Source organism: Physeter macrocephalus, chromosome 13 (genome assembly GCF_002837175.3).
Source record: "Physeter macrocephalus isolate SW-GA chromosome 13, ASM283717v5, whole genome shotgun sequence".
NCBI lineage: Eukaryota > Metazoa > Chordata > Mammalia > Artiodactyla > Physeteridae > Physeter > Physeter macrocephalus.
The window spans coordinates 26,295,316-26,310,659 of record NC_041226.1 but is presented as its reverse complement, the minus strand read 5'-3'; the positions used below and the strand labels follow the sequence as shown (position 1 = coordinate 26,310,659).

Sequence of the window (15,344 nt, the reverse complement as noted above, 5' to 3'; positions counted from 1 at the left end):
TTAGCCACATGTGGCTCTTAAACACTTGATATGTGGCTAACGCAACTGAGGACTGAAGTTTTAATTTTAGAAACATAGCATTGGCAGCAACCAATCTTTTCAACAAATGCTACCAAAACAACTGGATCATAGTGGAAAAAAATTAACCTTGAAACTGACAACAGTTGAACTTTACCTAATCCCTGTGCCACGGGGCAAACAGCTATAATTAAGAAATCCCTTCAACCTTTTTTTTTTTTTCTCCCTGGAGATGATCCTATCCTTTTGTGATTGTAAATAGGTAACCACAGCAAACCACCTCCTCCCACGTGGCTTAGATAAGAGTCATTGTCCACTCTTTCTCATGACTATCGTAAGGCTCACAGAGCATCCCCTTAATTACCTGTGAGAAGGTTAAACACAGACCTTTCCATTTATGCCTGAACCTGCCAACAAGGCCAGACACGGGGTCTCTAACTCCCAGTCCTTTGTCTCATGAATGATTAACTGAGATTAGAAGTGCACCCATGGAAATTCCCTGGCGGTCCAGTGGTTAGGACCCAGTGCTCTCACTGCTAGGCCCAGGTTTGATCCCTGGCCGGGGAACTAAGATCCCACAAGATGCACTGTGAGGCCAAAAAAAAAAAAAAAAAAAAAAAAGAAGTGCGCCCAAACTAGCTAGACACCAAAATACACATTTCCTAGTTTCCTAGTCAGCCGACCAAGACGTCCCCTAGTTACAAAAGCAATTCCCCTAGTTACAAAAGCAATGCTAACTGTAAACCACTCTACCTATAACTTGTCCAAACCCTCCCTATAACAGTCTAAGGCAAACTCACCCTGCCTTTGATTCTGAACTGTTCTCCACGATGGCAATATTCTGAATAAACTCAGTTTCCTTACTTGTTTGGTTTTTGTCTTTGACAGTTCCGTGGCATTACTGGAATGGAACTAGAAGCCCACCTCTGGGCCCCCATCTTCCCCACCCAGGTCCTGAGGCTTTCTGAGCCCCTGTGCCGCTTCCCTGAAGGGCGATTTAGGGATCTCATGCTGGAGTCCAGCTCCTGACCCATGTGCTCCAGGCAACTGTCTGTGGCAGCACGGGAAGGATTTGATTTTGGTTTTGGGGGCCACGTCTTGGTTTGGTTTTGTTGCTAGCTATTGTTTAATAGCTCTGTAGTGACCTAAATGGGAAGGAATTCTAAAAAAGAGTGGATATATGTATACGTATAATTGATTCACTTTGCTGCACAGCAGAAACTAACACAACATTGTAAAACAACTATACTCCAATAAAAATTAAAAAAAAAAAAAAAAAGATCCCTTCCCTGAGACCAAGACAGCCCTGAGGGTTTCTCGGATTAGGTGGCTATCGCTGAGCCGTATCCCTAACTTTCTCACGATCACCTCGCCTCTCTGTGCCACGACCAAGGAAACAACGCTGATCACCCGAACTGGGACTCCTTCCACGTCTGTGTTTCAAAACCTGAAAAACTCTATCCTCTTCTTCCACCTTTGGACCCCTCAATTACTCGTTACCCTTTTCCCTTTTTATACACAAAAAAAGAAGGACATGTATATCCTTGTTTGCGGGATGGTTAGAAGCTTTGTTTTTCTGCAAACAGGCTACTGCCACAACTGTAGCTAAGCTGGTACCAGAATTTTCCCTACGTGGGGGTCCCTTTGTTCCTCTCTAGTGACAGAGGAACCCACTTCAACAGTAAGGTTATTGAGGATATTCAACAAGTACTTCCACTGCTACGAAAATTTCACTGTCTTAGCCACCCTCAATCCTCTGGAAAAATAAAGCAGGCCAACAGTGCTCTTAAATTCAAATTAGCCATACTCTGTGAGGCACCCAACCTGCCCCAAATCTTGTACTTGGTCCTGGTGATCCTCAGATCCTCCCCCTCCAGTCAACACTGATTATTCCCTTATGAATAATTATGTATTACGAAATAATACTGGCAGGCCAATGAAGATTTCTTACCTCTTCTGGACCTCAAGTGACCCTAATTTGATCTAATATCTATCTTTGTATCACCTCACACTGGTCAGAATGGCCATCATCAAAAAGTCTACAAACAATAAATGCTGGAGAGGGTGTGGAGAAAAGAGAACCCTCTTGCACTGTTGGTGGGAATGTAAATTGGTACAACCGCTGTGGAGAACAGTATGGAGTTTCCTTCAAAAACTAAAAACAGAATTACCATACGATCCAGCAATTCCATTCCTGGGCATATATCCAGAGAAAACCATAATTCGAAAAGATACATGCACCCCAATGTTCATTGCAGCACTATTTTCAATAGCCAAGACACGGAAGCAACCTAAATGTCCATCAACAGAGGAATGGTTAAAGAAGATGCGGTACATCTATACAATGGAATATTAGCCATAAAAAAGATGAAATAATGCCATTTTCAGCAACATGCATGGACCTGGAGATTATCATATTCAGTGAAGTAAGTCAGACAGAGAAAGACAAATATCATATGATATCACTCATATGTGGAATCTAATTTTTTTAAATGATATAAATGAACTTATTTACAAAACAGAAACAGACTCCGATTTCAAAAACAAACTTATGGTTACCAAAAGGGAAAGGGGGGGGAGGGATAAATTAGGAGCTTGGGACTAACATACACACTACTATATATAAAACAGATAACAAGGACCTACTGTATAGCACAGGGAACTCTACTCAATATTCTATGTGGGAAAAGTATCTGAAAAAGAATGAATATATGCACACGTATAACTGAATCACTTTGCTATACACCTGAAACTAACACAACATTATAAATCAACTACACTCCAATAAAATTTTTAAAAAATAATATCTATCCTTAAATATTGTTAAAGTTTTATTAAATACACTCATATTTATCATCAACAGGTCAGGTTTCCTTTCCCACCACACCCCCTACATGACCTTCAAATTGGAAATTCCCTCTTCTGGAAAAGATACCACCAAAAGACCAATCTTGAATCCCTGTGGAAGGGATCTTACACTGTGTCCTAACCACCAATACCGCTACAAAACTACCAGGGGTACAACATGTACTTTATGTGTCACGATTAAAAAATGCAAAACAGGCACCCCCGGAGCAGGCAGCAGCGTTATTCCTCCATGGGCCCCGGCTGCCGTTCGCGTGCGCGGCTGGGAGGAGGGCAGCTGACTTCCTCCAACTAAAAAAAAGGGAGAAGGATGTTCCCCCAAACCCTCCTTCTGGTCCCTGGTAGAGCGCTCAGAACTGGTGACCACTTCAAAAAAGAAAAAGATGCCATCCGTAAAAAAAAAAAAAAAAAAAAGCAAAACAATTTCGGTTTCTCATGTAAGGAGCGTGGAAGTCACCACTCTGTCCTAACAACAATTAAAAAGCTGAATGGAGTGAAAAATCAACAACTCTTCTTGGATCCATAAGAGTGGGGAGGACACAGGGCACACGGCTGTTCCCAAGACTGGAGACGCAACAACGGAGTACTGGCTTACCGGGAGGGTAGACGCAGGAGCGGCACCGTGGCAGGAACCAGGGCTGAGGTAGGAAGACTCCAAACACAACTGACAAATTGCTAGAGGCTCAGGGCGGACAACTCTGAAGTTAAAAGCTCCAGAGGACCCAATCAAAGGGGGGCCTCCGACTCTGGGAGCTTGAGCGTTTTCACGGTAAACATGGGAGAAAAATCCCCCCGTGCTTCCGAAGGGAGAGGGGAAATGGAGCCTGTTTTTAAATACCCCAGGGCACTCTCTTACCAGGCCTGCCCTCAGGAGAAACTAGTTAATCAGAACCTAATCTGCTGGGGTCTTATAAGAGCCCGACTAAGGGAAATACCCAACTCCGCTTAACTATAGCCTTCCAGGTGGGAGAAGGGAAATAACCCAACTCCAGCCCACTCTATCCCACCTAAGGGGAAGGAAAACAGTAAAAAAACACACTCTTAAGCTCACAGCTCAGAGGCACAGGCTCCCTAAAAGGCTGAAACCTAATCATGAACAATAGGGCTTCCCCTCCCCACACCTCGCCGCCACATTACTACAGGCCGATTTGCTGCAGTTCCCTTTACCCAGCACATCAGGTCCCAATACCAACAAAAAATTAAAAGGCAAAACCACAATTTTTTTTTGATGGGGGAAAAAAATGTTTTTAAATTGCATACTCAATCCATTTTGGGTATTTCAAAAGGTGCAATACTTTTCTTCATTTGTCAGTGAAAAAAGTTAGAAATTAACTTAAAAAAAAAATCAATGGCAAATGGCAAACCAATTTCCTTGAGAGTCAGGGTCACATATATAGTGCATCCTAGAACAGAGGAGGGGCAAGACAGATTCCAACCACTTTTCATGAGTTTTGCCAAATACTGGACCTATTCAAGGGTCAAGAGAAAAGGCAACTTTCAAAAAGAGTATATATATATATGTATATATGTAAATTTTTTCTTTTTTAGCCCCACTGCGCGGCTTCTGGGATCTCATTTCCATATATATATATATATATATATATATATATATGTATATATATATATGTAAATTTTTTCTTTTTTAGCCCCACTGCGCGGCTTCCGGGATCTCATTTCCACCGACCAGGGATCGAACCCAGGCCTACGGCAGTGAAAGCACCGAGTCCTAAACACTGGGCCACCAGGGAATTCCCAAAAAGGAGTATATTGTTAAATGAGGCATTTACTATACTCCTTCCTGAGAGCACCAGGTGGGGAACATGTTTTCTAAACTAGATCTAGGAAGTAGAATGTGGAATCAATCCATCCTCCTCCCCTTAAGGGCTGTCCAATGGTTAATGAATTAAAAAAACATGACTAATTAAAAACAAATCTGCACACACCTCCCTGCCCCACCCCCCAAAAAAGGAAAATTTAAAAAGCTAGATAGATATCCCAGATTGCTCTCCAGAGTGGAAACCGGGAACTGTTTCAATAACCCAAATTAGTCTGTCACAGAGTCATCACAAGCATGCCTTGCTTTTAAACAAAAAAACAACAACAACAACAAATCTTTTTTTGAAATGACAAAACAAAAACTAGTACTGATCATTTTTCTGACAATGCACAATTACTCAAAATTAACTAGTATTGAGAGGGGGAAGGGGGCCATACCTATGGGCCTTGTCTCACAGGAGCGAATGTGGGTAGGTGCAGGGCATTTGTCATTATTGCAAAAACGAATCTTAATTTTTAAGATTGTTTGATTTAAACATTGCTTTTAGTATGATGCTGACACCAGCTGTGCAGAAAGGCCTCCGGAGAGACGTTCATAGCAGCACACACCTGCACCTCTTCAGTTCTGGAGGCTCCAGGGCAGCCAATATTGCTTTGTTAAATACATTCTTCAGGCCTTCCTGTGTGAGTGCAGAACACTCCACATATCTGACAGCCTTCAGGTCACTGGCCAGTTTTTCAGCAGCCTCTGGAGTGACAGGATTCTGTTTATTCTTGGCAAGTTTCTCAATAGTGGAGGGGTCATCTCTGAGATCAATTTGGGTCCCAGTAAGCATGAAAGGAGTCTTTGGACAGTGGTAAGTTATCTCAGGCATCCACTTTTCTTTCACATTTTGAATGAGGATGGAGAGACCACTGAAAAACAGACTAGAAATACCTCTGTTTGTGGATAACTCAGAGGTCATAATCTGTCATAATCCTCTTGCCCTGCAGTATCAAAAAGTCCAAGAGTATATGGCTCTCCACCAGTCATAACTGTGACTGCACAGTTGTCAAAAACAGTCCATACAGGGACTTCCCTGGTGGTCCAGTAGTTAAGACTCCATGCTTCCACTGCAGGGGCCACGGGTTCCATCCCTGGCTGGGGAACTAAGATCCCTGCATACAATGAGTGGTGTGGCCAAAAAATTTTTTTTTAAAAACAACAGTTGGTACATACTCAGATGGAAATTTGTTTGTTGTGGAGGACATCAGGAGGCATGTTTTACCAACAGCACCATCGCTGACAACAACACACTTAATTGTCTGCGTTGCTGAAACAGTTCTGTATCCACTTTAAATATTTCAAATTTGATGCTGACCTCAGCTCCACCGCCCACAAAACCACAATTTGAAGAGACAGAGCAAGCATCAGAACCAGACATGGCAGGAATGTTGGAATTATCAGACCAGGAATTGAAAACAACTATAAATAAGATGCTAAGGGTTCTAAGGATGAAATAGACAGGATGCAGGGCATCCTGATGGGCAATGTAAGCAGAGAGATGGAAATCCTAAGAAAAAAACCAAAAAGAAATGATAGAGGTTCTGGTTCAAGACGGTGACATAGGAAAATCCTGAACTCACCTCCTCCCATGGACACACCGAATTTATGTGGAACAGCTTCCTCTGAAAGAAAACTAAAAACTGGCAGAGCAGCCCTTCACACTTGGTAAACGAGAGGGAAGCCACATGGAAGCAGGTGGGAAAGGCTGAGGCAGAATCTCACCATAAATCCCCCACCCCCAGTGCAGGCATCTGCAACAGGAGGGAACTCAAAACCCGATCGTCTCACTGAGGGGTGAAGGGTCTATACCCCACATTGAGCACCCCAGCCTTTAAGACCTGCACCCAAGAGACAAGCCCCCAAATATCTGGCTTAGAAGACCAGCGGAGCCTGCACCTGGGAGACTTACGGGCTGTAGCAAACTGAGGGCTGCTGCACAGACCCATGGGGGTGCCAGGGCCCAGCAAAGAAGCAGCCCTTTGAAAAGCGCCCAGGCTTTCTGTGTAAAAGGACTCACTTGCTACTTTTGACAGTGTTGGTCTGAGGGGCAGAGGCCTGCTGGGAAACTCTCTGGGGATGGAGGCTGGCGGGTGCAATCTTCCTGCTCTCCCTCTTTTTTTAAACTTTCATTTCTTTTATTTTTCTTTCTTTTCTTTATTTCTCTGTCTCCCCTCCTTCCTTCTTTCCTTGATTTTTTAATTTTTTTGCTTTTTTTCCCTTTTTTCTCTTTTTGGTGGGTACCATCTTTGCACTACCCACCCCCCCGCCCCGCCTTGCTCCAGCCAGTGGGTGTATCACCACCCTCTCTGCTGCTCTCCAGAGCACCAATATCTCCCAAAGGGGAAGAACTTCTACACATGTCCAGTGCCCCAGTTGTGTATGTCTGGTGACCTGGTTTCTACAGCTGCCACCCAGGGGATGCCCCTTGATAACCTGGCTCTGGAAGCCAGAGGGGCTTGCGCTCCTGGGTCCCACAGAGAGACAGTTCTTGGCGGGGTATCACCCCAGGGCGCTGCACAGATAGTGGGCTGAAACGCTTCCCCAGGCTTTCTGAGAAAGAGGCCTGTTTCCTTCTTTTTTTTTGTAAAAAATTATTTATTTATTTATTTTTGGCTACGTTGGGTCTTCGTTGCTGCGCGCGGGGTTTCTCTAGTTGCGGCGAGCGGGGGCTACTCTTTGTTGTGGTGCGCGGGCTTCTCACTGCGGTGGCTTCTCTTGTCACAGAGCACGGACTTTAGGTGCACAGGCCCAGTAGTTGTGGCACACAGGCTTAGTTGCTCTGCGGCATGTGGGATCTTCCCGGATCAGGGATCAAACCTGTGTCCCCTGCCTTGGCAAGCAGATTCTTAACCATTGCTCCAGCAGGGAAGTCCCCCTGTTTCCTTCTTCAGGATCTTTGCCCTAAGGGACAGGCTTCTGCTTTGGCTCACTTATGTGGGCCCATGGAGGTGCTCTCAGGGAATAGAGACCCATGGATGCAATCTTTGCCTTCTCCCTCTGTCTTGCTCTAGCTCACTGGTATCTTCCCATAAAGAGCTTATACCCTTGTCAGGTGCCCTGACTTTTGTGGCTGCTGCCAGGAGACACCTCTATAGCACCTGGTTCTGCTGGCCAGTGGGGTTTATGCTCCAGGAGTCCTACAACTGGAACCAAGGAGAAAGAGTTTATAAACTCCTACCACCCCTGGGGCACAACAGGAGTCAACAGACCCAGGAGGTCTGTCTTTCCCACAGAAAGTCGGAGAGGCCTATCATTATAGCCACAGCCTGAGGGGCAGGCTTCTGATTAATGACACATCTAAGGCTGACCTTAGACCTTTCCTGAGACCTCGGAGGATGATGCTATCTTCACACTTTACCTCTGCCCTGCTCCAGCGTGCCAGCATCTCTTGGAGAGGAGCTCTTATACATATCTGGTGCCCCAGTGTTTACATCTGGTGCCCTGGTTTTGGCAGCTTGATTCCTTGGCTCTGGTGGCCAGGCGGCTTGCACTCCTGCATCTGTGCAGGAGTGCAACAGTCCCATAGACAGTTCTTGGCAGGCTACCACGCCAGGGCACTGCCCAAATAGCTGACTGAAACACCCCCCCGGGCTTTCTGTGAAAGAGGCCTACGCGTTTGTCCTGGAGCTTTGCTTAGGAGCAGGCTTTACATCTGGCATGCATCTAGAGGCTACGGAGGGGCTCAAGGAATGAAGGCCAGGGGACACCATCTTATACTGTCCCTCTGCCTCGCCACAGCTCACGGGTATCTCCTAGAAAGGAGCTAATACACTGTCTGGAGCCCTGATTTTTGTGACTGCTGCCCCGAGGACGCCTCCAGGTTCCCTGGCTCTGGTTGCCAGTGGGGCTTATGCTTGCTGACACGGGACTGTGTATGTTTGCATTCTGTAAAAGCTGCTGCCTGAGGGTCTGGCTTCCAATCAGCCTGACTCCTCTCCTTTGGCACTGACTGGTCTTGGTACAGCCTCAATGACGGGGAGCTGTTAAAGGTAAAATAAACTGCTTGGCTCACAAAGGTTTGAGAGAATGAAGAGCTAGGACAGCTAGAACAATAAAGCTCATCTCCTACACGAGGCCAACGCTGCAAGACTGGGAGAGGTAACTGTTTCGTCCAGTGCATAGAAACCAACAGAGAGCGTCAAGCAAAATGAAGAAACAGGGGAATGTGTTCCAAACAAAAGAACAAGATAAAACCTCAAGAAAAAACCTTAATGGGGCTTCCCTGGTGGCGCAGTGGTTGAGAGTCCGCCTGCCGGTGCAGGGAACACGGGTTCGTGCCCCGGTCCGGGAAGATCCCACATGCCGCAGAGCGGCTGGGCCTGTGAGCCATGGCCGCTGAGCCTGCACGTCCGGAGCCTGTGCTCCACAACGGGAGAGACCACAACAGTGAGAGGCCCGCGTACTGCACAAAAAAAAAACAAACAAATAAACAAACAAAAAAAAACACCTTAATGAAGCATAGAAAAGTAAAGAAATGATAGAGGTCAAAAACACCGTAAGAGAAATGCAGAAGGCCTTTATGGGCTTGTTAGTAGACTGGACACAGCTGAGGAAAGAATCACTGAGCTTGAGGATATATCAAGCAAAACCAAAAACTAAAAAGCAAAGAGGGACTTCCCTGGTGGTGCAGTGGTTAAGAATCCGCCTGCCAATGCAGAAGACACAGGTTCGAGCCCTGGTTCGGGAAGATCCCACATGTGCAGAGCCCGTGTGCCACAACTACTGAGCCTGCGCTCTAGAGCCCTCAAGCCACAACTACTGAGCCTGCATGCCACAACTACTGGAGCCCACACGCCTAGAGCCCATGCTTCACAACAAGAGAAGCCACGACGATGAGAAGCCCGCGCACCATGATGAAGAGTAGCCCCCGCTCACCGCAACTAGAGAAAGCCTGCGAGCAGCAACAAAGACCCAGCGCAGCCAAAGATAAGTAAATAAAAATAAATAAATCTAGAAATAAATAAATAAATAAAAATAAAAAGCAAAGAGAACAAAGACTAGAAAAAAAAACTGGAACAGAATCTCCAAGGACTGTGGGACAACTACAAAAGGTGTCACATACACACAGAGGGAATACTAGAAGGAAAGGAGAGAGAAAGAAATTTTTTAAAAAGTGAAACAATAATGACCTAGAATTTCTCCAACTTAATGTCAGACACCACTGCTGGGGGTCCGGGTTCCATCCCTGGTCGGGGAACTAAGATCTCGCAAGCCGTGAAGCGTGACTGGAAAAAAAAAAAAAGGAAATCATATAAAATATGCTCTCACACCACAGTGGAATTACTAGAAATCAATAACAGAAAAATAACTGGAAAATCTCAAAGTGCATGAAGATTAAACAACACGCTCCTCCCCCACCCCCAGCTTTATTGAGGTATGACTGACAAATAAAAATTATATATATGCTAAGGTCATACAACATGATTTTTTTAAGGTGTATAACATCATGATTTAATATATTTTGTGTAATGATTACCACAATCAAGTGAGTTAATACATCCAACACTTCACATAGTTACCTTTTTACATTTTTTATGGTGAGGACACTTAAGATCGTTTCTTAGCAGATTTCAAGTATACAGTACATTATTATTAACTATAGTCACCATGCTGTACATTAGATCCCCAGAGCTTATTCATCTTACGACTGAAATTTTTTACCATTTCACCAATCCCTCCCTATTTTCTCCACCCTCAGCCACTGGCAACCACCATTATACTACTCTCTGGTTTTATGAGTTTGAGATTTTTACATTCCATATATAAGTGAGAGCGTACAGTATTTGTCTTTCTGTGTCTGGCTTATTTCACTTAGCAGAATGTCCTCCAGGTTCATCCATGTTGTTGCAGATGGCAGGATTTCCTTCTTTTTCGTGGCTAATATTCCATTCTCTCTCTATATGCCACATGTACTTTATTCATCCATCGATGGACATTTAGGTTATTTCTGTTTCTTAGCTATTGTGAATAATGCTGCAGTGAACATAGGAGTGCAGCTATCTCTTCAAAATACTGACTTGATTTCCTTTGGATCTGTACCCAGAAGTGGGAGTTCTGGATCACATGGTAGCTCTATTTTTAACTTTTAGAGGAAGCTCCATACAATTTTCCATATTAGCCCTACCAATTTAATTCCAAACAACAGTGCTCAAGGGTTCTCTTTTTCTCCACATCCTCCTCAACACTTGTTATCTCTCATTTTCTTAATGACATTCCAACAAGTGTGAGGTGATAGCTAATTGTGATTTTGATTTGCATTTCCCTGATGATTAGTGATGCTGAACACCTTTTTGTACACCTTTTGGCCGTTTGTATGTCTTCTTTGGAAAAATGTCTATTCAGGTCCTTGCCCATTGTTTACTCGGGTCATTTGAATTGTATCAAATATTTTTCTGTATTGATTGAGGTGATCATATGATTCTAATCCTTCATTTTGTTAATGTGCTGTATCACATTTATTGATGTGTGTATGTTAAGTCAACCTTGCATCCCAGGGATAACTGCCACTTCATTATGGTGTCTGTTTTTCTAGTTTCTATCATTTATTTCTATTCTAATCTTGCTTATTTCCTTTTTTCTCATACCTTTCAGTTTAGTTTGTTCTTTTTTTAGTTCCTTGAGGTATAGTTCAACTTTAGGTTGTTTATGAGAGATAGTTCTTTTTTCTTAATTTAGACATTTATCACTATAAACCTCCCCGTTAGAATTACTTTCAGAAGTTCCCTGGTGATTTAGTGATTAGGATTCGGCACTTTGCCATGGCCCGGGTTCAATCCCTGGTCGGTGAACTGAGATTCTGCAAGCCATGTGCCACAGCCAAAAAAAAAAAAAAAGAACTACTTCACTTCATCCCATATGTTTTGGTACATTGTGTATCTATTTTTGTTTGTCTTTAAAACTTTTTGAATTTTCCTTTTGATTTCTTCTTTGACCCATATTTGTTCAGGAGTGTATTGTTTCATTTCCATATATTTGTGAATTTTCCAATTTACCTCCTGTTATTGATTTCTAGTTTCATATTGTTGTGGTCAGAAGAGATACATATACTAATTTTATTTTCCCTTTTTCTCTCTCTCTTCTCTTTCTGGAATTCCCATAATGTCAACGATGCTTCCTTTGATGGTATTGCATAAGTCCTGTATGCTTTCTTCACTCTTTTTCTTCTTTTCTTCTTGATCCTCTGACTGGAAAATTTCAGAAGACTTATCTTCAAGTTCACTGATTCTTTCATCTGACTGTTGAAACTCTCTATTGAATATTTCAGGGCAGTCATTGCATTCTTGAGTTCCAGGATTTCTGATTTTTTTTTTTAATGATTTCTATTTCTTTGCTGAACTTCTCATTTTGTTCATGTACTGTTTTCCTATTTTTGTCTAGTTATCTCTGTGGTTTTTTTCCCCTAATTTACTGAATTTCTTTAAGAGTTTATTCTGAATTCTTTGTTATTCAATTCATAACTCTAAATATTTTAGGGTGAGTGGAGCTTTATTAGTTTCCTTTGATGGTGTCATGTTTACCTGATTACTTGTGATTCTTGAATCCTTGCATTGCTGTCTGCATATTTGAGGAAGAGTTCTCCTTTTCCAGAGCCTACGGATTTACTTTGGCAGAGAAACCCTTCGCCAGACAGCCCAGTCTGGGGTTCTGCATGTGTCAGCAGGTAGCACCCACAGGCAAGCAGGGCTTGTTGCCTGTGCTCTAATGTTGGGGGCCGGGCTCTGTTCTGCAGTCAGACAAGGTTACTATCTGGGCTCCCTGGTGGGGCGTCTGTAGGCTCTGCTCCACGGTTGGGCAGGGTAACTAACGGGGCTTTCTGTCCAGGTTCGGCTGCGGGCTCTGCTCAACAAGCAGGCGGGGCCATAGGCTGCAGTTCACGCGGGGCTGAAGGCTAGGCTCTACAGATTGACAGGGTTACTGTGCAGGCGCCTTACACAGGCTCCTCCGAATGCGCGGGGAGAGACAGCGCGCTCTGCGTTTGCGCAAGGCTGCTAGCTTGGCTCCCTGTGGCCTTGGGGCAGTAGAATGAGCTCCACGGCCTGGCTGGACTGCTGGTTGTGTAGCAGAACTGGATAGAGCTGCTGACTGTGCTCCCTGGCCAGCTGGGGAGCAGCTAGCTCAGATGCTTGGGTGGATGGAGTCACTGGCTGGGCGCCCTGATTGGCCGCCCTCACCTGCAGGAACACCGTGCCTCAGCATGACCCCTGCACTGGTTGCTGTGAGCCCTGTCCTCCTACTTTGTTTCTAGCTGACCCCATTTGGTGTAGCCCTGCTGATTCACCCAGTGTTTCCTACGAGATGAGACAGAAGCGTGCCCCCCGGGGAAGCACTCCAGAATACTGGCCAAGCAGGATGTCAACCTCGGGCTCTCTTTTCCCCGCTGGAGGAACTGTAGGTGCAGGGGAACGCTGTCTGTGTGGCACTGTGCCAGCCTGGGGGAGGGGCAGGCACATGGTCAAGGTGAAACCACTCCTCTTACCCACTTAATGTGGCTTTTCTCAGTTTTGTTGTTCAAGGGCTGCTTCATCCTCAACCCTGGGTTCTAGGATTTTCACACAGGTGTACTTTTTTTTTTTTTTTTGGGCCGAACCCCGGCCCTCGCAGTGAAAGCATGGAGTCCTAACCACTGGACCTCCAGGGACCTCCCCACCCAAGAATAGTCGTGTCTGTGAATAGTTGCTTATTGGTCTTTCTGCGAGGGGGACCAAAACCTGGAACCTCCTAATCTGCCATCTTGCTTTCGAAGTGGAAATAACACTATTGATTCAAATAAGATGTAATTATCTTTCAACTCACAAAAGAATAAAAATAAAAGAAAGCTTTCTTTACAGAAGAATAGCAACTAGTACACATAGAGTCAGGTAGTGATTGTTAGTGGATGCTAAAACCATGAGATGAACAGTTCTGGGTAAATACTTATCGTTGGAAAACAAGTAACACTCAAGTTCAGCATCTTTAAAATAAGCCACATTTATTACCCTGCAGTTTCTGCCAACCAGAAATCCAGGAAAGATTTAGGTGGGTTTTCCAGGCTCGCTGTTTCTCATGAGGTTGCAACGCCTGTAGGCCAGGGGTGCAGTCATCGCGAAACTCTACTTGCACTGCAGAACTTGTTCACGAGCTCTTTCACAAAATTGTTATCAGGCTTCAGTTTCTTAAATACTGTTGGAATGTGGGCCTCAGATTCTCCCCATACCACACTATCCCAGCATGAAAGGAGAGACAGAGAGAGAAGGAGAGAGAGAGAGATGGAGCCCACATCACAGTTTTTTCCAGAACCTGATCTTGGAAGAGATGTCCCACTGCCACTGTCATACCCTTTGTAAGAAGAATAGATAGATAGATAGACAGATAGATTTATTACAAGGAGTTGGCTTATATGAATATAGAGACTGAGAAGTCCCGTGATCTGCTGTCTGTAAGCTAAATAGCCAGGAAAGCTAGTGGTGTAGTTCAAGTTTGAGTCCGAACGCTTGAGAAAGAAGCACTGATGGTACAAATCACAGCCAGAGGGCGGGAGAGGACTGATGTCTCAATTCATTCAGGCAGAGAAGAGTGAATTCTCTCTTCCTCTGCCCTTTTGTTCTATTCTGGCCTTCAATGGATTGGATGAGTCCCACCTATAGTGGGATGGGCAATGTGCTTTACTGTCTATCAATTCAAATGCTAATCTCCTCTAGAAACATCCTCACAGACACACCCAGAAAAAATATCCAGGCCAAATATCCAGGCACCTTGTGATCCACTCAAGTTGACACACAAAATTAAACATACAGTTACCAACACTATAAGGAAGCAGCCAGACAAATCCAGAATGTAAATTGTTCTACAAAACAACTTTGCTGGATTGGTCAAAAATCAATGTCATAGAGAAGTACGAATCAAAACTACAATGAGGTACCACCTCACATCACTCAGAATGGCCATTATTAAAAAGTCTACAAATAAATGCTGGAGAGGATGTGGAGAAAAGGGAACCCTCCTACACTGTTAGTGGGAATGTAAGTTGGTGTAGCCACTTGGAAAACAGTATAAAGGTTCCTCAGAAAACTAAAAATAGAATTACCATATGATTCAGCAATCCCACTCCTGGGCATGTACCCAGACAAAACTATAATTCAAAAAGATACACGCACCCCTATGTTCATAGCAGCACTATTCACAATAGCCAAGGTATGGAAACAACCTAAATGTCCATCGACAGATGAATGGATAAAGAAGATGTGGTACCTATATATGATGGAATCCTACTCAGCCATAAAAAAAACAATGAAAAAATGCCCTTTGCAGCAACATGGATGCAACTAGAGATTATCATACTAAGTGAAGTATGTCAGAAAGACAAATACCATATGATATCACTTATATGTTGAATCCAAACTATGACACAAATGAACCTATCTTTGAAACAGAAACAGAATCACGGACATAGAGAACAGACTTGCGGTTGCCAAGGGAGAGGGTGTTGGGGGAGGGATGGAGTGGGAGGCTGGGGTTAGCAGATATCAGCTATTATATATAGAGTGGATAAACAACATGTCCTACGATAAACCATAATGGAAAAGAATATATATTTAAAAAGAATGTAGGGCTTCCCTGGTGGCGCAGTGGTTGAGAGTCCGCCTGCCGATGCAGAGGACAC

General features: G+C 44.1%; 1 protein-coding gene and 1 pseudogene across 1 annotated transcript in view; both read right to left on the bottom strand.

Moving 5' to 3' along the window:
• Window positions 1-15,344, bottom strand: part of KBTBD7 (kelch repeat and BTB domain containing 7) — a 133,073-nt gene that overhangs the window by 54,630 nt on the left and 63,099 nt on the right. The window lies entirely within an intron of this gene.
• On the bottom strand, window positions 4,615-8,090 carry LOC102974644 (cell division control protein 42 homolog; annotated as a pseudogene).